The sequence below is a fragment of the Corvus hawaiiensis genome, chromosome 2 (genome assembly GCF_020740725.1).
Source record: "Corvus hawaiiensis isolate bCorHaw1 chromosome 2, bCorHaw1.pri.cur, whole genome shotgun sequence".
Lineage (NCBI taxonomy): Eukaryota > Metazoa > Chordata > Aves > Passeriformes > Corvidae > Corvus > Corvus hawaiiensis.
This window is the reverse complement of record NC_063214.1, coordinates 12,736,093-12,763,833: the sequence shown is the minus strand read 5'-3', so window position 1 is coordinate 12,763,833 and position 27,741 is coordinate 12,736,093. Positions and strand designations below refer to the sequence as shown.

The 27,741-nt window shown below is 36.9% G+C and overlaps 1 long non-coding RNA gene across 1 annotated transcript; it reads right to left on the bottom strand.

The window, feature by feature from the left end:
* Nucleotides 1-5,344: 5,344 nt before the first annotated feature.
* Nucleotides 5,345-21,830, bottom strand: LOC125321966. The gene is made up of 3 exons (XR_007201791.1): nucleotides 21,820-21,830; nucleotides 21,424-21,425; nucleotides 5,345-5,434 (listed from the first exon to the last, which is right to left on the bottom strand). It is a non-coding gene; the product is annotated as an uncharacterized LOC125321966 (long non-coding RNA).
* Nucleotides 21,831-27,741: the final 5,911 nt, after the last annotated feature.

The following is a 27,741-nucleotide window of genomic DNA, read 5'->3' as shown; positions in this document are numbered from 1 at the left end:
ATATTTCCAGAAAATGCCAGGACAGAATAAGACATAAACCCAACCAAAGGACAGAATTCAAACTGACGTTTTCCTAGGCAAATGGAAGGTCATTGTGGGGAAAAATGGGATGTGCAGTTATATTTCTTCATTTTGGTAGAAACAACAAATTAAAGGAGTGACAGACTAAGTTCTAATAAAAACAAAGACATACAGTGCACACACATAAGTTATTCCATGCTCTCCACAAATGGGCCAAGTTCCTGTTGGGACATATAAGTAAGTTTGTCCTACAGGAAAAATGAAAAAAACCCAAAACCACCAAAAAAACCACAACAAACAAAAAAATGCCAACCTCCAATCTTTTAGCAATCTTAATTGTCCAAAGAGATACATAAAATCAACTTTTCAAAAAATGATGTAATTTAGTCTAAATGCAAGAAGATTTAGAGAGTATTATTAGCAATATAAGAGTTGCATGAGATAATAGATACAAAAATCTCGTAAAAATAATTTTAAGTCTAGAAAAAACCATTATTTTATAGGATAAAAAAGCCATGTTTATTTTATTTTACAGAAGTAGTTTATCTTAAATACCACTTAAAATATATGTTCCAATCACATAAGGTTACATTTGAAAATTGTGTACATATTTGAGCAACAGCTAGGACTCTACAAGGATTTTTGATTTCACTTTTTGCCACTAAACAAAATAAATTCTTGCTTATATCCACATGCTTTTTCTTTGAATAGCTGTCTTTCTCTAGTAAATTAAGAAAAAATTGCTTTATACTGAATATGTTCCTCGTATTTGTGTAAGATTTCATATCAACGACTGGTGGCTTGAATGAATTTACCACTTGATTTAATGGTCTCTTCTGACATTCATTCCTATCTGTTGCTCTCCCTGAACACTTGTTATTTTGTTGTTTTGTTCTTTGGTGATAGTAGTGTTTTTGTGCTCTAATCATGAACTATTGTATTAAGTGTAAATAAACCCAGAGCAAATAACATCTCCTGTACCAAGGGCTCACAGTCTATAAATGTAACTGTGAGACTTTCACATATTATTCACTCCTCTTTTTTATTGTTTTTCCTTCTGTCTTTTCTTTTTCACTTATGTTTTCCAAATTTATTCTTGCAGAGTGGAGTGGAAGAACAGAAGATTATTGTGGGGCTTTCTTTGTTCTGTTTGAACATAAAACTTTTCTCTTGGCTGATTTATAGAAAGGGAATAAATCAGTCATGAATACTATGACAAGAGACCTTGACAGTGTTTAAACACTTGCAGTAGGAGCCAAATAGAGGAGTTTTTTTTATTTTAGAAACTAAATTTATAGGAAATCTAAGTTAACCCTCAGTGCAGCAGATAAGCAGCTTTGGTGTCTGGTGCAGTCAAGTTTTGGGTTTTCAAATCTGAATTACACAACATGTGGGTTTTTTTATTTTCTAATAGCTTTATTACCACCAATGGAAGAACTATAAAAAGATCATCTGCATCATGGTAAACTCCTCAGATGTCAGGGAACTCATTACAGCTTGACAACACTTAATTTCTCCTGAAATGTTTTCACTGGGTGGATTTTTCTTTGGGAGAAACAGAAGTTGGTCACCATCAGGCAGGTAATGTGCTCTTAGTATCTGCACAAGTGGTTTCACCACGGAGAGTATGTGCTTCCAAGCTCTGTAACTGTTGGAGCAAAAACTACTGGGATGCTCAGAAAAGGTGTGTTTCTTTTTCTTTTTTTTCACTTAAGCAAATCTCATCAGATTTCCTATATTTATATGGCAAGGTAGCAAAAGATTATTCAGTCTGTTATGGTGAAGTGCAATGTTTGATTGAAGTCAGGAGAGAGGATTTAGTATCACCATCTATTTAGGCAATGACTGCGTATGATGCCAAATATGCAAGTAGATAAACAAACCATTTATCAAGATAGAAGGTTTCCAGCACAAAATCTACAGCAGCCTTAAGAAATATAGCTAAGCTGTTCCAGCTGATTTGAAAAACACATAGCTCTCCATTTTAGCAGATAGTAAATATGCTCCCCTAAAATGGTTGCACTTTTAGCTCAATGCAGTAATTTATTTTTATTTATTCATTTTTGTCATGGATGGGAATTGATGTAAGATTTTTTTTTTTTAATTTATTGGAAGATAATCAATGTCTGAAATTAATTCCAATTAGCTGCTGGTATTTTAAACTTTTTCTGTGGTAAGCTTAAAAGTCCTGTTGTGGTCACCATTTGTGAGTATATGTTTTCCTTGTCTGAATGATGCGCTATGATGCACAAAAAATTGAATTTTTTGATTTTTCAGATGTGTCCACTCCATATTGCCTGTTATTTGGATCAAAGTGAGATGTAATCTAAAAAATATCATAGAAGATGAAAAATAATATAGCAGGATGCATTGTTCATTTGTCCTTCAGGAACATTTGTCATAGCCTCAAAAACAAATGTCATAGCCTCAAAAAAAAAAAGAAAAGGAAAAAAAGAAGAAAAATAAATACATAGATATATATGTATATGTATACATATATATATTTATATATGACATTAACAACAGGAAAAGTTCTAGAGCATCATGTCTTAGCTTCTAAAGAATAAAAAGTCTACTTTATAAAATAAACATAAATATTGGTAAAAACAGTGGGTAAGCTGAATTCACTTTGTATAAGAGGCTAACAGAAAAGTACAGGAAGATTTTTAATTGAATTGCAATGAAAACAAAAGGAGAGGATAAAATTCCCCAAGTTCTTCTATTTGTAAAATCCAGAAGCAGGAAAAAGAGGCATTCTTAATTCACAGGAATGAATATAAAAATCAGGAAAAAAAACACGTTTTCCAAGCTACAGGAAATATAACATCATGTTGGAGATTACAATATAAAATAAAGTAAGGATTTTCTCCACAACTCTCACGCTTAGAAATCACAAGAGCCAACAACCTCCATAAAAAACCCCTTCCACTCAATAAAAAAAGTCATTCTTTAATCTGTTTTTGTTTTGGTTTCATCTATTGTGTCCGTGCCAATGCTATTATTCAAATTTATACTTCAATTTTAACTGCCTTCCTGCAAAAATAGGAATTATTGCTCTCTGGATGAATCTCAGTAATTACTAATTTAATTCCAAATCTTTGGAATTAATTTTTTCTCATTTTGAAAGCTGTTTTCTGCTGAGAATTTTTAGGATCACTAAAGTACCATTCTAAACTAAACTATTATGTACATCTCGAAATCCTGGCCAGATATGCTGATTGATGGGCTTATACTACTACTTTTCTTAGCAAGAATAAGTCTGTGTTTGATAATTGGTGACTGCAAAAATTGTGGAACCCATTCTGGTTGTAAAGACTTTCCTGGGGGAGCTTTAAAGGGATGAAATGAGCCTTTGAAAACTGAGTAAATGGATAAATCTTTGATGTTTGCCTACGGGCTTCTTGCTAATTTCTGAGCCAAGTGAGCATCCATTTCTGAAGTCAGCCCTGTCTGAATAGGATGGGCCAGAAGGAACAGGTGGACCTTAGAAAAAAAGTTCAGTACTACAGATGGGTGCTTGAAGAGGTTGGGCCAAGAGGAGAAATAACTGTGATGATCTTCAGAAAGACAGCACTTAGGTATGACATAGGTACTAATGAATTGCCAAGTCTGTGGCAATTAATTTCTGTACTTGATAAAACCACTTTCCTTGGCTCATCATCCTGTTTCTCCATTTCAAAAAAGGTCAGTAAGAACTTTGTTTCTTTCTCCCTGCCCTCATCTTCTACCTGTAGACACAATCCAGCCTGTGGAAATCTGTTGGAAAGAAACCATTAAAGTTTCTAGTTTCTCTTTCATCTCTGATTAGCTTTGCAAATTCAGTTGAATTCAATCCCTAGAGTTCACTCTGTCACCGTTGCCTTTTACTTTCTACACACACTTATCTTCATTAGGAAAGATGAAGGGACTGAGAAACTTCAGAACAAATATTGTAATAATTCTTATCTGATCTTGAGCATTCTAGTATTCCATGAATGTAATTTTTTCCTTTTTTTCCCTTATAAAATATGTCTCTTTCTTCTTACAGCCTTACATTAGCAATTAGTGATAACTTAATGTCTTTTTCCTTTTCCTTCTCTTGAGTTTTTTGCTGGTCTTAATACCTCAATTTTAACAGCGTGATGTTGTACTAATATATACCACATATAATCAAAATGTTATAGTCTGGCTCGTTGATAGCAAAAGGTATACTTCAAAGAAGTTTATTCTCTCTTGAGTAAAATCAAATTTTATAGTAAAAGTTTTTAGCACTCATTTTCAAATAAATCTCATACCAACTGTTGAATATTTTTTTAGAGATGATAGCTTAGATTATTTCAAAAAGTCAGCATCTACTGTTTCCTTCCGAAATGAGTTTGTTTTCCCACAAAGAGTAAGACATGCAAAATGAAACCTTTAATTCACCTGACAACAGTGTGTATCAGTATAGAGACACAGATTCCAGGTAGAAAGAAGTTTTCGTTTTGTAAAAATAAAAAGTAACAGTAAATAGATAATTAGAAATATGTCTTCAATTTCCTTGATGCATCTTCGCTTTGAACCTTTCACACACTTTCCCTTTTCTCACTCTACTTTTTATGTTCCCCATTATTTTGTTGGATTAACTTGCTTAGATACATCATAAGATAATCTGCTTTAAAGAATTTCACAGAAGGATTAATTCTGCCTAGCTTCCAGACTCTAATTGCTCCCAGTTCAGGATTTTGAACACTATCTGCTTCCCAGATCTGTCACCCTGTTGATTGCAGAGATCACCTCTTTGGTGAGCTTGGGCTACATAGTGAAAAAATCAACTGGGAAGCAGATGTGCATTATGTGTATTATCAGCAGTTTATTGAAAATCATGAAGCCGTGGAATCGTAGAACTACCGGGGCTGGAAGGGATCTTAAAGATCATCTCGTTCCAATCCCCCTGCCATGGGCAGCGACACCTTCCACTAGACCACATTGCTCAGAGGCCTATCCAGGGGTGGGGCAGCCACAGCTTCTCTGCCCTCCCAATTCCAGTGCCCTACCACCCTCACAGTCAAGAATTTTTCCCTGATAATATAATCTAAACCTACTCTCTTTCAGTTTGAAGCCATTCCCCCTTGTCCTGTCACTCCAGATCCTCGTAGTCTCTCTCCATCTTTCCTGTGGGCTTCCTTCAGGTACTGGAAGGCCCCAATTAGGTCACCCTGAAGCCTTCTCTTTCCCAGGCTGAACAATCCCAGTTATCCCACCCTTTCCTCGTGGCAGAGCTGCTCCATCCCTCTGATCACCTTGGTGGCCTCCTCTGGGCTGGCTCCAACAGGTCCCTGTCCTTCCTGTGCTGGGACCCCAGAGCTGGATGCAGCACTGCAGGTGGGGTCTCAGCAGAGCGGGGCAGAGGGGCAGAATCCCCTCCCTCACTTGACCACGGGGCTTTGGATGTCTGCAAGTGATTTTGAATCAGTGTCTGGCATACACTGACAGACAGGGCAGTTCTGGCTGTTCTCCAAGGTCCTTCTTTCCTGCTTCTCTCCAGAGAAATTAGGATATCCTGATTTATATTAATAATGGATGGTATAAAAAGTAGAGCATGCTCAGGGGATATTTTCTATTTGTGAAGGAGGAATGCAGGCTTCAAACTGGCGCCTACCATAAAATGCAAACCTGGTCTCCAAACCTGCCTGTTTTGCAATATCACTGGCAGGAGAACCTCTCCAGACCTGACAGGAATATGGAACTCTGCTGTTTCTGAAAGAGGGATTCTATCTTAAGAGGTTGTTAGCTGCCATGAAGAAAATTAACTCTATCCTAGCCAAAATTAGACCAGGTGAGAATGTACTTAATTACAGACTACAACATTTTGGTTGAGAAGAGGGAGAAAGGGATGGTCCAAAAATGTTAACATTTAGTATGGGTTATGAACACTCAGTCTCTCTTGATACCCTTTCCATAAATTGTAACGAGAAGGATCCTTTGAGAGGGTGAAGAGCTTGGATGTTGCCACACTAAACCTTAACTGTGATTACATTTATAGAATCATAGTATTGTTTGGGTTAGAATGGACCTAAAAGAACATCCAGTTCCAAGCTCCCTGCCATGGGCAGAGACACTTTCCCCTAGACCAGGTTCCTCAGAGCAACCATTTAACCTGGCCTTGGTTCTGTACCTTGGTGAGTTCTGTACTTCTGTTAGCAACAAAAATATTATCTCAGATCAATCTAATTTTAAAATATTCATGGCAAAGCCCACCAAAGGGGCAGTGTTGTAGAATTAACATAAAAAATTTTACTATAGGATCAGACTTCTTCACAGTAAAACCCAGAGCACATGTTCTGGGGAAAGGAAACTCCAGAGGGATCTTCCATAAGTCCCTCCCTAATTTCTTGGTGGAATTGAGATGTGGTCAAAGGGAGACAACTCTGAAAGCAGAATCAAGCTGGTAGACATTTTAGTTAGAAATACTGCTTAAAGAAGTTTCTGTCTGTATCTTCTAGTTTGCAAAGATACAGCTCCTTTACTGGGGAGAAGCCACACCACTTGTGGCCAACCTGGGTATCAAAGAAGTGCTTGTCTGTGACATCTCTTGTTGACCCCAGGGTAGTTTATAGAAAACACACATCATAGCTCAGGTGATCTTTGTGGGAAAAGAAGACAAATTCTGCTGCCACTGGTACAGACATAAGTGTTAGGGACATGGTTTATTGGTGGACATGGAGCTGCTGATTTAGCAGCTGAACTCAAGGTCTTTTCCAGCCTTAAGGATTCCATGATTCTATTACAGTGTTTTCTATGAGTAAAATGGGGTTATTTATTTGTAAAACCAACAGAAGTATTGTTTTAAATTTTCCTGATTTGGTTTTTCAATACTTTTCAGCCATTTTGTGCTTCTTTTCTTAAACATTCAACTGTTTTTTATACTGTGTTTAGTAATTTTCTTGTGAATGCGAAAACATTGAACGTTCCCTCAAGGAAGTTTCCTAACAAAACACAATAGAGACACATGTTTTGCCCCTTGGGATGTACACAAAACAAGAAAAAATAGAAAAATAAAACTGAATTAAATTGAAACATCACACATTAGAAAATAAAAGTCAGAACTTTTGTATTTTTTCCTGGCCTTTGTTTCTTTTCTTCTGAAATGGTGACAAATACTGTGTGAGTTTCCCTTTATAACATATCTTAAAGGCTCCTTCAGTATTTTCTCATGTGAAAAGAGAAAATAGGAAACAGCATCAATAAAACATGAAGCATCAAATTTTGCATCAAGACAGGCATTAAAAAATTAAATTCAGTCGCAGATTTGAAACTTAGGGTTGTTATCCAAGAAGTTTGTGATCTGCTTTCTTGTTATTCAGTTCTCTATTTTTGCTCTTACCGGGTTCTGCAGGTTTTGCTTTATGTTTCTTTTTTGCCTTATGAGCCAGGATCTGCTCTTCCCCATTCCCAATGGCCTTCTGTCACCAATGATGTATCAAAAATGTCTCTTGCAAGCTCTTCTATATCTGCTTCCCTGTTCTGGCACTTGCCCAGTTCAGAGGTGCCCCAGCATGCACTGCCATCAACACATCATAAAGTATGGGATTAGAAAACAACCAGGCAAGTTCTGTCTTCTCATTAGCTTTATTTTAATATGAGAGAGATACTTTACACCAGTGGAGATTTACTTCTTATTACATACTAAAAAGACTTAAAGATACTTCAGCTAAAAAGTCATTAAATAGAGATCCTAAAAAAATACCAGCGGTCATATTGTGTTTCTGTTTTAAACTCTTTGAGAATTTATTGAATAAATCAAGATTCAACACTAGGCATCAGGTATTGAAAAATAGTAATTGAAATGGAAGTGGCTCAGAAAAAGACGATTCATTGAAATTCTACTCAGCACACATTGCATGATCAAAAATACAATCAAAAAGACAAGCTAAAATAAGACATGCCATAGACTAGAGAAGATGTTATGAAAATACATGTTTCAAAATCTTTACCCCATATAATAATTTTGAAAAGTAGATAGATAGACTACACAGATACAATTACCTTATCTGCCATCAAATAAATAGGAAAAAGTTTATCTTTGAGTCTTTTATTATATGCTGATGAATATACACTTATGATAGAGTAATTTCAAAAATCTTTTGATTAGTTGTCTGAATCCTGTGTTCTAGTTTTCAAGACCACTGTGAAAGGATTTCTTTTTCTTACTTTCATCTGATTTTGCCATCTCCTTTTTTTTTTTTTTTTTTTTTTTTAAGGAGACATTCCACAGGCTTTTGTAGAGACCTAATAGAATAATTTTTTTCAGTCTATGGACTAAACCCAGGTTACACAAAATAAGTTACAGCTATGATGATTCATTTATTCTGCCAGTTCCATACAGGAACTGAGTGATGATAGATTGTTAATTTGGTTTAATCCTCCAGTTGGTTTCTAGATGGGTAATTTTGGATTTCAGATATCTCATTCTCTAGAATATATATATTCAGGTTAATCAATCTGCTGCTGATATCTTGATTTTCAATTTTGGCTCATATTAAAAAATCAAATTTTGAGGAAAAAATCCTGAAATTATTGTTACATAGATTTTTCAATATGTTTTAAAGTTAATTTCTTTTATAAAAGGTCAAAGAAAATCTTGGATATGCTGAATTCATCAAATTTGGAAAAAAAACCCCAACAAAACAACAAACCAAAACCAAAATTAAACAAACCTAGTAAAGTAAGTTATTTCTTTATAGGATGATTTCACATTCATGCCTCAGAAGAAATTTAAAGAGATTCTTAATTCCTTGTTGCCATATCAAGAAGTGCAAGGATCTTTTCAGTTATGAGTAAAATCTAATTTTGGCAAGCCATGATAAGAATACTATTCAAATTATTTTCCTGTTTTATCTTCTGTCTCAACCAATACTAATAATCGGAATATAATCCTATGATTGGTTGCATATTTATTGGCAGCATTTCCTTGCTTCTTCCAAAACATGGACTTTAGAGTAATCTTTGAGTTTGTTTTTGTAAAGTGCTTGGTGCTATACAGTATAAAAAGGAAAATGTGTTCTTGTCATAAGCAGTCAAAATAAACAGTACAAATCAGATACAAGATGAACCAGATGACCTGCAGAGCTCTATAAAGAGATATATCCAGTTATTCTTTCTCATTTTAGCTTAATAGATGACTCTCTTTTCAATAAGTTTTTTAGGAGATTTTTTTTGTGAAGAGTGCAGTTGAGCAGATCAATTTATTTTCATAGGGGATCAAACACAATTGGTGCTTCGCAGTTCAAAGTTTGCCCTATGGCAGAAGGAAGTGGGTTCAGGGAGGGGAGCAGAAGCCTTGTGTAGTTGATTTTCTCATGGGACATCAAGCAAAATTATCAAAAGCAGATGATCCAGGGAGAATTTTTAAAACCAACATTGAGAAATGAAATTATGAACATAAAGCACAAAATACAAGAGGTTTTGTATGTGGTTTGTACATACGAATACTGCGTTTCTAAAGCTAATAGATACCCCTTTTAAATTTGAGTTTTAACTGTTACAGTAAATAAAATGTCCCAAAATTCAGAGACTATCTGTTGCATAATAAAAGCAAAGTAAGGTGATTCAGGACTCCATTGATAAAAGGTGTTTGTCTGTTTTTTCATAGCTGGTCCTTGAAAAACATGCTCACCCTTGATATTTTTTTAAATTATTTTTTGTAATTGTTTCCAATATAAATGCTGTAATTTTTGATTTACTATGTAGGAGGAACATCCTGTGTTTTCAATAACAAATTTTTCCATAAAATGGCTGTTTGGAATGCATTAATCAGTTTACATGAGTGTCAAATACAAGCAATTTTTCACAGTGAGTTTACACCAAAACAAAACCTAGATCCATCCCATCCTTTTTTTCATTAAAGTATAGTTATAATATGACTGTTTTGTAGCATTTGTAGTGCTCTCATCACTTTGCTTCTCAGGGTTCATCACCAGTTACACATAGAACATAATACAAGTCTGTTTCTCGTTCCAGAAATTCAAACCTAATTCGAACTACACTTTTCCAACAAGTTTTTTGAATATTCTTGGCTATTACCTCATTTTTATCCAGGTCTGTACTTTCTCATTTCCAGCAGTATCCCAAATCAGAACTGACAAGAGAATATAGGAAAAGTTTTGTACTGTCGCATCATATTTAGTCAGAAGGAAGACATGGCACAAGTAATATGTTCTCATTCTCTATAAATCTTGCAATGGAGATATAGCTGCTGATTCTGTGTGGCACACTCAGGCCTTTTGTGAAACCTGCAGAAACAGACAGAAACAGGCCTGAATTATCTCACCTAATTATAAAGAGCCATTCCTCTGTGAAGAGGGTAGGGATGGACAGGTACTTAAATAGCTTGGAAAGGGGGAGAAAATATGCTCAGAGTTCTTAACTATTGGGCTCCTCTCTTTATCATTTAAGGGCACATTAACTTTCTCTTAATCATATCTGTTTATTTGTTGTCGTACATACTATAGATAACAACTATTTAATGAAGCCAGTGTGTCCTTTCAGCAAGTCCATACAAAAGTATTGAATACACATATTACAAAATATTTATTTGTTTGTTTTAAAAAGTCTTTATGATCTATTTCCTCCCTTTCTGCTGTTACACATCTCATTAAATCTAGTCTTACTGTTTTCTTCAGCAGTTTTATTCTATTATCTTCATTACTATACAATGAACTGGAATGTCATTTCTATATTTATATGATATTTTAGCTAATAAACCTGGTTTTTTGAGACTTGTTGAAGCTTCAATATTCTACTAATGCTTGAGAGTCTATATCTGAAATTATTTCTACAGCAGACACTGATAAGGAGTGTTTAGAAGTCTAACAGTATAGCCTATTGTTCTTATCAGAAAAGATAAGCCAGTATTTTAGATGAGATAAATGAGTGTAGTTCTACCAAAGTCAATTAAAGTACATGAATTTTGTAGCTATGACTGAGGGCAAAATTCAATCATCAGAGTACAAAACCAAAAACACTCTTGTCAATCAAGAGGGAGACTGAAAGATAATTCTACTTTGAGATATAAACAAACTTTATTGCTCTATCAGATCTCACTTAGCCTTCATATTGCTGTATTTCATCTGAAAAGAGCAACAAATATTTAACTCTGACAGCTTTTATCAAAGATATGTATCTCATGTAAGGGAAAAACCCCAAATCCACAAAAGCAAAATCAAATAACCAAAAAGAGTTAAAAATGAAATTGTTCCTATACGGAAGACATTTATTTGCATGTGTTGTATCTGGATATATATACACATATATACTAGAGAATTTGAAATATCTGTCATGGGAATGTTTTGAAGACTGGCAAAACTATATTTTAAACTGTAAAATTTTATTAAATTAATTTTTTACCAACATTTTTCTTGCTAGTTGACACTCTATACGTTATTAGTCATCATCATGATCTGAACAAAATTTTTTGTCTTTAGCAGTTAAATTTTAAATTAGCTGTGAGGACACACCACCATGGGGTCATATGGTTATCACTGATGGCTGGGGTCTTCGGTGGTTCTTTGCCAAGTTTGAGTTTTCTTTACAGCTCCTTGGTGGAAGAAGTCAAAACTTAGGTGGGATTGTCTTCCCTGAGTTTCCTTGCTGATATCTGGTGTTTGATACTATCAAAAGAAATGCCATTTGCTTCCTGTATCTTTTATTCTTTTTTTGATGCCAGTCATCCTCTGCTTTCAGCAGCATTTCCTGCCCATTTGTCCTTCATCTTTATCTTCTTCTCTGTCTTGCAGCTTTTGGTTCCTTGGACACCTCCTATATGCCACAACACCCATCCTTGTTTGCTCCTTTGGGGGTCACATTGCTCATCTGCTTATGTGACACATTCATGAATGAAGTTGCCATCACAGTGGTACAAAATACACGACGTGGTTTGTTCCATTTCCACAGTACTTTTATATTCAGGTTCAGAGCAAGTCGTCCTGATGAGTATATTTATAATTTACTACTGTCTGTTTTGGATACATATATGCTGGAAAGAGGTATAATACAATAAGACACCATACTGAAGGATTTTTTCAATGGTTTAAGGTTTATTTGAAATTACTTTCTGCAGCTTTTTCCAATGATTACAGTAATGTAGAAGAGTTTCTAGAAGCATGCTTCACTTTTTGTCTTTCTTGGTCTCACCAGTAAAAAGTTTTCAAGCACTTGCACATGTTGATGAAGTCCCAGTTTCAGAATTCAGAGCACATCTCTTTATAAGGTGCTTTATATTCAGCCAGTGCTATTCAAGAAGTGTATTTTAAATCAGTCGTATCTTATCAAGGCAATTTATATTGCCCTCCTACAAGTGTGGAATTGATTTACAGTAAGTGTCTTTACCTCATAAAATAGCTAAATGAGTTTTCTGCTTCAGAAGTGCTTAAATCATGCCACTTCCTCCATTTTCGAAACAATTTATGTTTTCAGACACACAAACATAATGGCATCAAAATCTGTTAATTGTGGTATCTCTCTTTACATGCTCTTTATTTATATCCCTGTTTGGTTTAATCTTTTTTATTGTCTTTCAAAACTCTTTTTCGCATTATATCTGTATTTATTATAGGGAGTCATATCTACATCACTGTTACTGTTAATTACTTGTGAATTGCATGGTTTGCTATGCCTTTCAAGAGTTTCCTTTCTAATGACTGACCTTTCAGACAGAAACATTAGTGCAAATTGTAGCATATTTTTAACTAGTGTTTGCAACAGCAGTTTTAACTTGTTATTTTGAAAAATGAGTGGCTTTATACTTTTTTTTTCCTTGACTAGTAATTAAAAGATCATAGCCTTGGTGGGATACAGCCAAGAAAAAAAATACGGTGGGGTTTTTTTTCACAAATATTAATCAAATACATTCTCTACCCCAGAATACTGATAAGGATGAAAGAAATTAAGTCAATTTCTTCCCTTCATTCTGAAGATGGAAAACTAGAGCAGAACATTCTAAGTTATTTCTCCAAGGCCATGTGATCCTCCTGAAACCCACTTTGACTTTAAATGCTCTACCTGTAATATGAGCTTGTTGACTTTGCCATGGAAAAACTTGTGGCCTTATCAAACAGAGGAAACTTTTTGTAGCTCTAGAATACAACTCTCAAGCAAGTGCTGTCTAACTCTCCAGCTCACTTTTCTGTACATTGGTGCTCAGAATGCCTATGTAAAAGCAAGAATCAAATCAAATGTTTTGAGCCATCAATCTTTATCTATGTCATATATTTGAACAATGTTTAGAAACAAAATGACTGATAAGGTTTCTTAAACTTACTAAATAAACTATGTATGTGTAGGCGGCACAAGTACCTGCATGAGCTCCATTATCTCAGTGGCAAGGAAAAAGCAAAATGTTCCCTACAAGGCATCTGTATTAAATGATCCTAGGGCTTAAAAATATTATTTGGTAATCTTTAAATACTGTAATCATAATGCAGTAAAGTAGTGACATAAATGTTACTGTGGCTTACAGAGTAAAATTTGCTACTTCTTAGTAAAGTCTTGTGCTTGTCAGCACTCTTTTGTGTATTTTTAAAAGTATGACAAACATCACTACAATTTTAGTCACTATTGGTCTTATTTTCCTACTGGTTTAGGACATACAAGGTAAGGGGGAAAGTAGCTTTAACTAATTCATAGTGCATGATACTGTATTTTAAGTGAGTAAAATTATGCACCTTTATATTATCACAGTAAATAAAAGTTTGATAACAACCAGCAGAGAAAATTGAGCTTCAGTGAATGAAATCACCTCAACCAAGAACAAGTATGCTACACATCAGTCAAAACAACCTGAGACAGCAATTTGAAGAATGCTTAAAAGCATATTCTTGTGCTGCCCAGTCTAAAACATAAAACATGTGTTACCAAGATGTCTTTGTAACATTAATTTTAATAAGTGAATTCTGGCTTCACAGAAGCTACTTTATTTAGCCTTTGAGACTGAAGCAGTATGGATTCAGAACATCTATGCAAGAAATGCAAGGGTTTGACAGGTTTGGGAATAGTCCTTCAAAACACTTGGGAGTTGTTCTACAGAACCAAATGCTACATGAAACTTGGTTGGCATCTGTGATATGAGACCAGCTCTTGATCTATACTGCAAGTAAAAGAAAGAACTCTTGGGACACTCTGCCTGGCAAAAGGAGAGAGGATGTTTTTGTAGAGAAATATTAGTGTTTTCCCTTGAATGCTAATTTACAATATGTACATTTGCTCATACCTGAAACAATATCCCATCCTGTTTGGAGGACATCTGTTGTTTGGACAGTCCTAAAAGAGGGAAAGACTATTTTTTCTGACTGATGTTGTCAACTTTGAGAGCCTATGGAAAAATTTTAAGGACATAATAGTAGACATCAAAATGCTACACACTTCCAAAATATGTACACTAATGTGGATCATCACTGATTTTAGAAATATCTGGAGTCTTCCACAAAATATACTGAAAAAATATTGAGTATCCCTGCAAATGCATGTGTAAGACATTGCACTTTACAAGACTGCTGAATGTGTAATGTTCCTCTGGCTTTGTCACCTGTTCCATACAAACTGGACCTGCCTGAGAGTTGTGAAAATTAATATTTTGCACCAGTCCTAAAGAAATTATTGAAAGAGCCATCATTCCAAGAGTCATACAAGGAGACTTCAATTCCTACAATTCCTTTCATTATCTCTACAATTACCTGAAAGGAGATTGTGGACAGGTGGGGTTCAGTGTTTTTTCCCAGGTAAGGGGCAATGGAGCAAGGGGAAATGGCCTCAAGTTGTACCAGGAGAGTCTATACCTAATATAGACTGAATATTAGTAAAAATTTCTTTGCTGACATGTTGGTCAAGCACTGGAATGGGTTGCCCAGGGAAGTGGTGGAATCATTATTCCTGGAGGTATTTAAAAGATAGATGTGGTGCTTAGTGACATGGTTTGGTGGTGGACTTGGCAGTGCTGGGTTAATCATAAAATGATAAAATTAGATAATTATTAAGGTTGGGAAAGACCTCCAAGGTCATCAAGTCTAACCTTTGACTGAATACCACTGTGTCCACTACGCCATATTGCAAAGTGCCATGTCTACTTTTTTTTTTGAACACTGACTTAGAAGTCTTCTCCTACCTTAATAATTCTAGGATTTAATGATTCTATGCTTTGGGAAACAAAAAAAATAAGGGAGGAAAATTTCATTAATTGAATGTATACATTTTTTGACCAACTGTATACACCACTACCACAACGTAGATCAGCTCCTTGTTGTAACACATTTTCAGAATTCCTGGTGGCCACATATACACAGTTTTCTGTAAAGTCTGTATCTGCCTCTACGGTTTGCCCAACGCATCCTCATTTCACAGGCATGATGACTGCACAACTGGTTCAATATTTGGATGTACATGTTTGTGCACATGTGTATGAGTGTTCCTGTCATTCATGCCCTCCCCATGGTATGGGGTTGCTCACCTGGTTGTTTTAGAGCTTATCTAGTCAAACATGCAGGGTTTGTGTGGGATGTTTCAGGTAGAGATTAGCTAAGTTAATCACCAGAAAAGGCAGTTTGATTTACTAGTACTTCTTTCAAAGGTAAGGATGCCTTTTATGCCAAGCACTGGGTAACACAGCACAGAAAGGATGGGTGGTACTGAAGGCTGCAGCCCACAGGGCAGAGGTTTAGTGTAGTCACCTTGTTATAAAAATATTGTGTATCTTGCCGTTACTTCTGACCTGTATAACCACCTCCAACAAGTCTGTAAGAGTACTGAAGAGGCACAACGCCCCTCGTAAGGGCTATTCATACCTGAAATCCTGGCAGACTTGTTTGTGGATATTTTCACCACCACCACTTCTTCCTATAGAGTGTGAAATTCACTATTGAAGGCAACTTCAGCGTAGGTGGCTGCTAGAAGAATTCTACAGGAAGAAATTCAAAAAGCATTTCATCTTGGAATTTCTGACTATAAAAAAGCATTCCTTCTCTCAGTGCCCCCAGTATGATGATTGTAGGTAGGCATTGCCACAGTAGTGACACCACTGAGGTGAGGGGGTGTGTTGAGAGGAGAAGAAGGAAAGAGCCTGTTAACACACTAAATAGCTCTATTATTAATGAGTGAAATGCAGCAAAACCTTGGCATTGTCTCATTACCTTGTTTTCACTGCAGATACTTCTCCAGAATGTGAGTTGCATTAGGGACTCTCATGTCTGAAAGCAAGATTGGGACTTCACTCTTTGCATTTGTGACAGATGTGAAATGGTTAAGTTGAGAGAAACATCATAGCTAAACTTTTCAAAACGATTTGATGCTTTGTCAATATTGATTCGGGCTTCTCAGTGTCAGTGAAGTAAAAAATAATAAAGTTCTGTTGCTGCAGGGACATGAAAAAAAGATGTTTGATTGATTCTTCCATTATCCAATGACAGTTATTGTGGAGCAGGGAATAAAAATGACAATTATATTTTACTTTATAGAGGAAAAAGAAGGGAAAAGAAACTGTTCTAAGATTTACAGAGTTGACTTATGAGAGTTGAAATATGCCAGAAACAGGAACTGCAATGATTGGTCTCACAGCCCTGTTTCTAGAAGCACAGGCATTTAGCCATAGTATTTGTATTCAGCAATTGAAACTAATATGAAGTGATGTTTAGCTATATTGAACAAATAAAGGTATCCAAAACCAGAATGCACATTAGGAAATGGTATAGTTGTGTGCCCATTACAGTGAAAAGTAGATTTAAGGAGACAAAAAAGCCTGCAGACACTTTTTTAATGTTTCCTTTTTGCTTAGATTAAATTTAATCACAATAAAATGTTTCCCAAACACTCAAACACATTATAAGGCACTTCTTATTTTTATACCTGCAGATAATAGTTGCTCAGAGAGTGCTTTTTCGTCTTCAGTACTTTCCCTTATTGTCACATAGTTCAGAGACAGAAAGCCCACTTGTGCAAAACTTATTTTTCAGTCTGTGAGAAAAAGGCTGCTCTGGATTTTTTAAACTCTGATATTATCTAGACATAAGCACTACAATAATATATATATATTCAATTTGGAACAACCCTCTCTCTTTCTAACTCTACAAAAAAATCAATTAAATATGCTATTTATTTTTTTCCCTCTTTTTTTAAGACAGCCTCCAGATATGCTGTGGAAAATGGAAGTGAAAATATGTTAGCTGTTTTTGTTTCTTGAGACAAAGCAAAATAATTTCATCAAATTGTCCTTTAATTCTATTAAAACATCACCTAGGGCTGCAATTTTACCAAGCAGGTTGTCTATTTTGTAATTTCATTGACAGAATTAATTAATTTTTATTTGCTTATCTTTGTTTTAGTTGGTCTAATTTTATTTGTGTATAAATGCAATGTTGAAAATGATTTCTTAATATAGGTCTGCTGATTACACAATCTATGTCAATAAAGGATGAATTACATAAATTACTCTTTATTTCTCAAGTGATCTAGCTGAAAACAATACAATCTTAGATATTGCTCAAGCTGAAGGGCAAGTTAGAGAAGAAAAACTGCTTCTTATTAGTGATTTTTTAGTTGGCATCTGTTTTCCCAAATAGCATCTGCCTTTGTGCTACAGTGCAATTGCTGCTCGTCGGGACCTCTTTGCCAGTTTTGGTAATTTACAATGTCTGCTGTTATAGTTTGCAGTAAATATATTTTTTCCCAGGCAGAAACTCTCTCCTCTGTTAAAACCTCTCCCTCCCACCATGCTAAAAAAAAAATTGCTTCAAGATTCTGAAGGATTTTTTGGCCACCAGGACTTAGAATATGTGTCTCTGCTTTACTGTCAGCAAATGCTGCCCTTGCCAAGGCTAAAAATTCACCCTGGCCTTTGGCTCCACTTCCCACTGCAGGCTGGATAAGTCACAGGTGTGTGGACAATGTCAACTGGCCCAAAGCCATCGAGCAGATACCTGCTCTCAGACTGGAAATGCACAGCCAAATGTTATCCCAAAGTGTCGCTCCCCGACCTTGCACACAGCACTTCCAAAAGAAAAATTAACATCATAGCACTATCTGAGCCTTTGCCATGATTGCAGAAAGTAAATTCCTCTTTCAATGGTAGCTGTCTCTGTCTTTTTCCTCAGGGAAATACACTTCCCTGAAGAGGTCTTAACTTCCTTTTGGTGGTTGTTTGTTGACCTTCATCAGAACAGGCTGTGACCAGTCCTTTCTGACTGGTGATGCTGCAGTGGCAAATAGACACTTGAACTTATTTTCTGGTGAAACACTCAACAATGCACTTCACAGTTTAACAAGAGCATTGCAACTAGACTGGGAAGAATGAGGAAAAATGGGGAGCAGCATAAGAAGTCAAAAGGTTTTTATTTCAGACAGCATATGATAGCAGCTGTCATGTGTGCTACACCTTTTACCAGGACCTTATCAAGAGTCTAACACTATAAATACTTTTGTGCTGTGAACATTAATTCATTACATTTTATCAAGTTGAAAGTGTCATGTCCTCTTACATCGCAAAAGGAAACTAAAAGTGAAGATAGACATCAGTCAATAACGTACCAACAGAAAAGGATAACAACTACTTCTACAAATTGCTGTCTCAAGGATATGCAGAGTGATTGTCATTTTGCAATAGACAGCACAGTCTAATGTCTGATCTCCAGCAACATTAAATACCATGAGAAAAATGAGTGTGTATGGATGATACAATTTTTGGAATGGGCATCTTTTTCCTAAGTTTTCTCAGTGATATGCCCTAGCATATTTCCCTAATTTATCAAAATGAGAGAAATTTATTTTATGTCAATTCTTTCCATTATAATTAGGAGCTCCCAGCCTCCTATAATAAAAACTGAAGAAAATTATAGTTATTTGAATTCATTAATAGCTAGCAGATGACTGATTCTCTGTCAAACTTTTAATGACATTTTCTTTATGGCATGGGAGAATTATATTTCTCTTGTTGTGCCTTTCACTATGTAGACAATCCTTTCAGGTGTATGTTAGAACTGTTGAAAAGCCCTTCACTTTTCCTCTTCCTCTCTTTTCATTACTTTTGACCCCAGATTCAAACACATAAAACTAGGGGATTTGGGGTTTTCTGGGGTTTTGTTTGTTTGCCTGTTAGTTTGTTTTTCTTAAGATTATACACACTTTTCAGGAGTATGAACTTGTAAGGTTTGGAGGTTTGGCCTGTTTCGGTTTTTTTCATAAAGCACTTGTGATGAAATATAGTACAAAGATGTGAAGTATTTTGAAATTACATAAACACTAAGACTTTTACATAAAAATAAAATCAGGTCCTTTTCAAAACAGAAAATAATTTTTGTTCCTTCTTAGCAATAAGTAGATACCTAACATTGCTTTAAACTATTAATAAGTTACAACTACATGACTATTCTAAATTTTCCAGTTGAGTAACTAATTATTTCAATTCTTCACAAATACTCTACTGCTGTATAATAAAATAATTATTCTGTCTTCAAAACCAAGGGTTAGTCTTAGAGAAGGATTTAAAAAATAAAGTACCAAAATCCCAGATTGATGGACCACAACCTCAAAAAACCCAGGGTGGTGGTTCATCCCAGAAACACTGGTCACCACATGTGATTCACTGATCACATCCACTAGAGTCTGTTGGTGAAGGAAGCAAGAACCAGTCTTGAAATCTGCTTTCAATTTCCTAACACAGGCTAAAACATGTTTAACTTGTCAGTGCAAATCGTGTTCAGTGCACTACTGTGAAAGCAGGTTTTACATCTTAGTAATTATACATTCTTTGAGGATCAGGTACTGAGTCATTCCAACCTCGTCTTTAAGTAAGCCTTAGGGATTTCCTATGCTGTGTATAAAGCCAGGACACATGAGAGCAGATTCAAACCCTCACATCTACTTTGAGTTTTCAGGTACTATCTAATGGGAGAAGAAGGAAGGAGGAAGTCCAAGAGGCATTGTAGCATGACTGCAGCTGTGTGATCATGTAAGTTTGTCCTGTTAGTGGATATTTGGAAAGGTGGAGCATGGATACTGACAGATAAAGGGATATAAGAGAGGCCCAACCCCTGACCCTGCACAGAACACCCCAACAATCTCACCACATGCTTGAGAGAATTGTCCAAATGCTTCCTAAACTCTGCCAGTCCTGGTGCTTGTGACCACTGCCCTGTGAGACTGTTCAGGGCCCAAATTCCCTTTAGGTGAAGAACTTTTTCCTGATATCCAGGCTATTCCTCCCCTGGCTCAGCTTCAGGCCATTCCCTTGGGTTCTGTCAGTGATCATAAGAATGAAAAGAGCAGCACCTGCCCCTCCTCTTCCCCTCATGAGGAAGTTGTAACTGCAGTGAGGTCTCCCCTCAGTCTCCTCCGGGCTGAACAGACCAAGTGCCCTCAGCCACTCCTCACACACTTCCCCTCAAGGCTTTTCACCATCCTTGTGTCCCTCCTTTGAATGCATTCTAATATCTTTATATATTTGTTTATGTTACGATGCCCAAAACTGCCCCCAGCACTCAAGGTGAGGCCGGCCCAGAGCAGAGTAGAGCAGGACACTCCCCACCCTTGCCCGGCTGGTGATGCTGTGCCTGATCCACGCCAGGACACAGCTGACCCTCCTGGGTCCCAGGGCACTGCTGACTCGTACTCATGTTTGCTAGCAAAGGCCCTATTTCAGAAGTAAGCAGATGATTAGTGGGTATTAAAGCCTTCCCTGTAACACAGGAGAGTGACATGACAAAATGTAGGCAGCAAAAACCCTCCAAGTGGTTCAGGAATATGCACACAAAGGGCTGCATCCCTCTTGCCTCCATGCAGCTGGAGAAAGTTGTCCTCTTTTATTAACAAGCAGAAACTACCAACGAAGAACAAGTTGCTACCTCATATCCTCTATATATGCCTGCTGAAAACTTTTCCATATATTTCCTGGCCACTATTTACATCTAAATTAAATCTAAGGGCAAATTAGTATTTGCAAAGTGTTCTTCATTAATTTTAAAAACAAAAATTGGCTTTTTAAAAAGTCATCAATATATTCAAGGACTTCAACATTTTTTTTTTAAAAGTAAACAACCCTTTAAATTAAATAATATAAATAAACTTTTAAGGATTTTTAAGGTTTAAATGCAAATAGCATTTCATGAGCAAGTCTGATAGTAGTTCCACTTATTCATTTTTTCCTGACTAGTTTGTTGGAGAATTTATCTTTTTATGCTATGTGCAGCAGTGCAATTTTTCTATGAATTCTGCAAGAAAATGTGAGGTCTTCCTTATTTTCATGCCTGGAATAGCATCTAAGTGGAACATATTCCTGAATGTTTTCTCTCTTCTGTGCATTAACATACCCAGTCCTCATGGACTGAGCACAACTCTCAGTGATTTCACCCGCCAGAATGTGACAGAAAGAATCAGGATGAGTGACAGATGACCAAAATGCAGAACAGCTGCTGTTGATGTCAGTTTTTGCTATCTAATATGTTTTAATGCTTTATAACTAGAAAATAAAATTTCTCATTATGTATGTTTAATGAAATCTACAAAAAAACCCCCATAAAAATGAGCAAATAGGATCACAATTGAAGAAACTTTTCCCATAGACAACATTGGGGTCTGATCCTGAACCTATGAATATACAGATTTTTTGTAACTAGTTCTGCAGTAGGTGTTATTTATTTTTGTTGAATTGTTACTGGGTGGGGGTGGTGTGTGGAGAGTGGGCCAAGGTACTCGTCAGAGAGCAATAGCAGATTTCAAATAAGAAACCATAGCTCTTTGGGAGGACATAGGAAATTGTGTGTTTGTGAAATGCAGAGCAACTGCAGGGGGAGGAGTGCAGACCCCAGAACATGAAGCAGGTCAAGAAGAAGATGAGCTTTTTGTGTTTTATGACTGTCACCATCATTGAATGCCTACTTAATTTTAAGCACTTCTTCTAAATAAAAAAAAAGGTAATAAAAATCATCATGTTACTAGTATTAGCCAGTGAAGAAAAATGAGCCTTTGACTTCTACTGTGATGTTTTTGCCTAAAAGCACTTGTCACTATGCAAAAAACCATATTTTGATGTGTAATGGGGAAAGCAGCAGGATATATTTCATCTTTGTCTTTTCCGTAAGCAATTTCTAAACTGGATGCTGAAGTAAGATGCCATGACAGCTCCTCTTCAATACAAATAGAAACTTCTGCACTGTAAGTAGCAAGCTAGCAATAACAATACTGAACAAAACTCAGGCCAGGAAAAATATTTAATACATTTACAATTAATTATTATAAAAAAATATTAGATTAAAAACCCAGGAAGGTTGTTACTTCTTTCTTCTGGCACTTTATAAGATAGTTATCTTCTATGCACTGTTACTTTACCAGTTTTCATACAAAGTTTAGAGGTTTACATTTTAGAGTACATCAAAACTCTTTAAAAGAGAGAAAAATTACTTTAACATTTACATAGGATGATGTAAAACAACAAAAGCAGCAATCTTTATCTAGTCTTTTTTTTTTTTTCAAAAATCTGTCTATTGACAATACTGAAGGAAAATACAGAGGTAATACTAAGAAAGAAAAGCAAAACTGCGTTAACAGGAAACAGTGCCTGGCAAGATGTATATGTCTACTACGAGCTATGCCTGTTTTCCTCCTGTTTTCCTCATCTGAGACTGACCTCTGAACCTTTAAACAGTTGGACAATTCATCATAGAGATATCTGTAGCAGCATATGTCATCACACTTTTCTTATTTTTTATTCTTATTTTCTTATTTTTCCACTTACCTCTTCCCAAACACTGTCCCTGAGGGTGATATGTAACTGTTTCATATGTGCCAGGAGGATATTTTCATATCCCCTCCATGAGAAGAAGAGGAGGGGCAGACACTGCAATGCAGCCACTTCTCTCTGCTGACCAGTGACAGGACCCAATAGAATGGCCTGAAGCTGTGCCAGGGGAGGATTAAGTTGGATATCAGGAAAAGGTTTTTCACCCAGAGGGAGGTAGGTCACTGGAACAGGCTCCCAGGGAAGCGGTCACAGCACCAACCTGACAGAGTTCAAGGAGTGTTTGGACAGTGCTCTCAGGCACATGGTAGGATTGTTGGGATATCCTGTGCAGGGCCAGGAGTTGGACTGAATGAGTCCCTTCCAGCTCAGGATATTTTATGATTCTGTGTTTACAATATATGATTTTATTGTCACAGAATCACAGAATTAGCTAGGTTGGAAAAGACCTTTGAGATAATCTCTCCACCAGATCAGTGACAGCGTGCTTCCCATCACCCTAAGAGATTAGTCCCTGCAGAAAGCTAAAAATTTAAAACTTAGCAAAAAATACATCTTATGATTCCTTTATTGCTTGCTATATAGTGTCCCTTGTGAAGTTTAGTGTTGTTAAAATGTGCTAAAAGAAAGAAACAGGAAATTTTCATTTAATGTCTATGGCACTACAGATATAGTCTCGTCAAATTTTGAGATACAAGTGTGTTCATGGCTTTGTGACAGCCCTTTTCTACGTATTTCAGAAAGACAAAAATGTCTGGGGATATGGGAAAACATGGCACCCTTGTGCAGTTCATTTTGATATTTTTGTGGGTTGCTTTTTGAGGCAGATAGAGCTGGTCCAAGGAATTAACAGAGTCAAGGGGACGTCTGCCTGTCATTAGAGCAGCAGAGTAATGGAACTGATTGAATGCTACATTGTCACCAGGAGATAGCTGTAAGAAGTGCTGAGAGCTGCAGCAATGAATCCAACACAAACATTCATTTCAGGAACATAGCTGTAGGTCACACAAGAAAATAAGGATGAGCAATTTGCATAGCCTTGTCTCTAATTAAAACTTCACTGAGCTACTAGGTTAAGAATAAGAAATCACAGATTTAAGACACACACTACCTTTGTCCTTTGTGTCTCAAATTAGGTAATGACCACTGAGAAGAACCTGACCTTTGCAAATCATCTAATGTAGAGAGACACAGGTGCCATTTTTCATTATTCCTGTGCATTAAATGACAGACACAAATCAGCCATAATCACTGCTGAAGGCACAGGGATCTTTAAGTTTAGCCTTGGATTAAGCAATATTCCCCCTTGCTCAATGTGAGCTGGAACAGACCCAAGTCAGACTCATTGACATTAATCAAGAGTTTTTTGGGCTAATGCACACACAGCACTGTCCAGCTTGTGCCTTTCTCAAATGCATCTTTGTTACTATTTTGCTTCCCTGGGAAAGTGAGAGTCCTAAAACCTATACAAATGCAGTACAATGATCAACAGAGCTTTTCTTGAGCTTGGAGTTCTTATCAGATCCATTTGTGAAGTTAAGGGGATCCACAGGTCATCTGCCTGGCTCTGAAGGGGTGGCAGCTGATATCACTGAGTATTGCTGCCAGGTCTCCTGTGCCTAAATGGAGGAAACTTCTTCCAAAGGACCTCTGCCATGTGACGATTGCTCAAGCCAGAGCCAGCAGTGTGCAGAAAACTGAGTGTGAACTTGGAAGCAATCCTGCAGTGTCACTCCTCCATCCTGGTTCAAACAACCTGTGGTGGGACAACTGGCATTAAAGAGAATTTGGACCTTTGGTGATTAATGGAACTCACTCTATGCCTGGATTGCCAAGGCCAAATATCTGCCCTGAGATTTATCAGGTTTTCCCGTGTCCATTTCTTGTCGAGGTTATGAAGGGCTGTAAGTCAGTGAAGGACTTGGATGGAGTCCTGTCATACAGCGAGTGGACACACAGCCACACTTCCAGCCAGAACAAACTTCAGGACTGGTGATAAAAAGGGGGACAGGATGCAAACTAGAACATAAAGAAAAGAATTAGGTATCATGTTATTCCACATGCACAGCCTCTCCCTTCTCATGAATATGTTGTACTTGGAAAAGGACACTTTTGCTCTTTACTTAGGGTAAGTCTCCACAGTGGATACAACTTTTTGCTTCTTGAGCTTTGAGGTTTTTTTAAAAAAATCATGAATTGAAAAATATGAACATTTTTTAAATATTTATGGTGTATAAATATAGCTCCCAGGTGGGAAAAGAGAAAACTTTGGGAAGTTATAAGTGGTACCTGCAGCTTAAACAGGATAGCCTCCCTGGCTTTCTTTTATAGCTTATAAAGAGACGGCCCCTCTGGGGAGAACATAAAATCCTGTTCCTATGGTGAAACGCTGCTTGAGGTGCCTATCTCCCCTCAGAGATCCTAGGGAGGGCTGGCTTCTTCAAAGCATATCCCTTTCTGTGATGACCTGAAAGCATTCATTTACAGGTGAAATTCAGTGATGTGTGGAAGCCATGCTGGCAAATTCCCCTGCACCATTGGATTACGCAGCTGGGTCAGGGCAGGAGCAGCAGACAGAAAACCTGAAACACCTACACATCTCAAACTGTGCAGCTGTCATGGCCTTCTGAGGTGGGATGCACCAGGGCTGACTTACATTGATCTCTCTCTCTATCCTGTTCCTTCTCACGATAGAATATTTTGGAGTGGGAGGGTAGCTGGTTTGGTTATTAATATGAAATGATTTCTTTAACTTGTCAGTATGATCATTTGAAAGCCCACATAAAAATATTTCATGCCAAAGAAAATGATCTGTATCATCTTTCTTTTTTTGCTACTATAATTTCTTTTATTTCAGATGTCAGTAGAATCTGAAGTAGAATATTTCAGCATGCAAGCTCTGAAACTTGTTTTCATGTTCTCTTCACCCTTCTACAGCTACCTGAAAGGGGGTTGTAGCCAGGTGGGGGTCAGGCTCTGCTCGCAGGCAACCAGAAACAGGACAAGAGGAAATGGCCTCAGGCTGCACCAGGGGATGTTTAGGTTGGAGACCAGGAGGGATTTCTTCACAGAAAGTGTTGTTAGGATTTTTATAGGCTGCCCAGGGAGTGGTGGAGTTCCCATCCTTGGAGGTGTTCAAGAAACAACTGGATGTGGCACTGACTGCCATGGTATACTTGACATGGTGATGTAATGTTGGACCTGATGAACTTTTCCAACCTTAATGATTCTGTGATTCTGTGATTCATGCAAATTAGTCAATGAATTTGACAAAAATGTAGAAGTTGCTTGGGCCACTCTGAAACTACCTTAATGATGAGGAAAAAAATGATGAAGAAGAATTCCATGTCTAGATACCATTTTTCAGTCGAGACATTTGTCATACCATTAATGTTTGTAAAGCAGCACATCCCTCCATGACAGAAGAAAGCAATATTGCTGCATTTACCTGTCTAATACAGAGATAAACAAGAAATGCCACTTTGTTTTTGGAAGATACTACTAAAAGCAATGAAAAATGACAAGCTATAAATTGCTTTATTAGCCTCTTGTGCTGAGCCAGGATGAGATCTCACTGCTTGCCAGAAAACAAGACACCAGGCCCACCTGGTCCCTATGTCCCCAGTTTCCTGGGAAAGAGAAATGCTGAGAGGCTTCTGGTTCCCCCTTGGAGGGGTGCAGGCTGCCTGCCTGCCCCAGACACTGCCAGCCTGCCTGCAGGAGCCATAGCTTTTCTGGCAGAGGCTCAGAGGTTGTTTTCAATAGAAAGTGCTTTCATTTCTATTTTATTTCACTGTTGTGGGAATGGGAAAAATGCTTGGGTCTAAAAGACCAGTTCATGCTGTATTTACTGCTTTTATAATGACAAAAAGTACTGAGAAACCACAAAACTATTATTTGTTCTGATCTAATATCCTGCAAACTACAATAAATGGATTTTTTTTCCTACCCAGTGAGGATGATATTTTTAGCTTTAAACATTTATTTTTTATGTCAGAAAGACTTGTGATCAGACCTTAAGATATTATGATTGCTTTCTGGCTTTTTTACCCTTTCTTTTCTTTTTCTGACATGATTTGGGAATAAGGTGGTTCAAAACCAAGAGTAGAAGCTAACTATACTTAGAAAATCATCACAGCCTGAAGATGCATTACTTTCTGAAGTGTTAGAACTAGAAAAGTCCATTTTACTTCCTCAAGTAAGCTTGGAATTTGAGTTTCCAGGTAACATAAAATATTTACCTTTCACTCCAATGCTTGTGAGATATTAGCTGTTAAAATACATGTGGAAGAACCTTGTAAAGTAGGGGTTTTTGTAGGACAGTACAAATGACTTCAGGATCAGTATGCTTTTCCAAACAATGCTCCCCAACTACTGATCAGGCAGAGGGAAAATGTGGTCCTGTGTAATTAACCACTCCAGAGCCCCACAGACATATACACACATACACAGAGACACACAGACACACTCACTGTCTTTTGGCATGGACCCTGCCTCTTTCCACCATTCTTCGGCTGACTGAAGCACCACAGGAAAGTGTTGACTGACTGTCTACACAATCCAGCTACATGTTGTGTTTTCCTCATTCCTACCCATAATTTACCTTTCAGAGAAGGTAACCATGCTAATTGTACACGCACTTTTTCCCCTGAGACACACGGGAGCTGCTATCTCATGATGCTTTTTGCTATGCCTACAGCAAGGGTAGCAGAGGAGAGTCAAGCAGATGCTTTCTCAGTCCCTGAAAATCTCTATGTAATATAAGGATGATTTTTCAACATAATAGTGAGCTGTCTTCAGAAAAATAATTTTTTTAACATATTAATTTTAGGTGCCTTTTAGGTTTGGGGGAGGGGATTTTGTTTTTCTTTTGTTGGGTATTTTTTTGTTGGGTTTTTTTTTGTTGATTTTAATAAAGAAGACTTTGTGTATTTCTAACAATGAAATAATTTTGAAAACAAAGTCTTTCATTTTGAACTGTACAATTC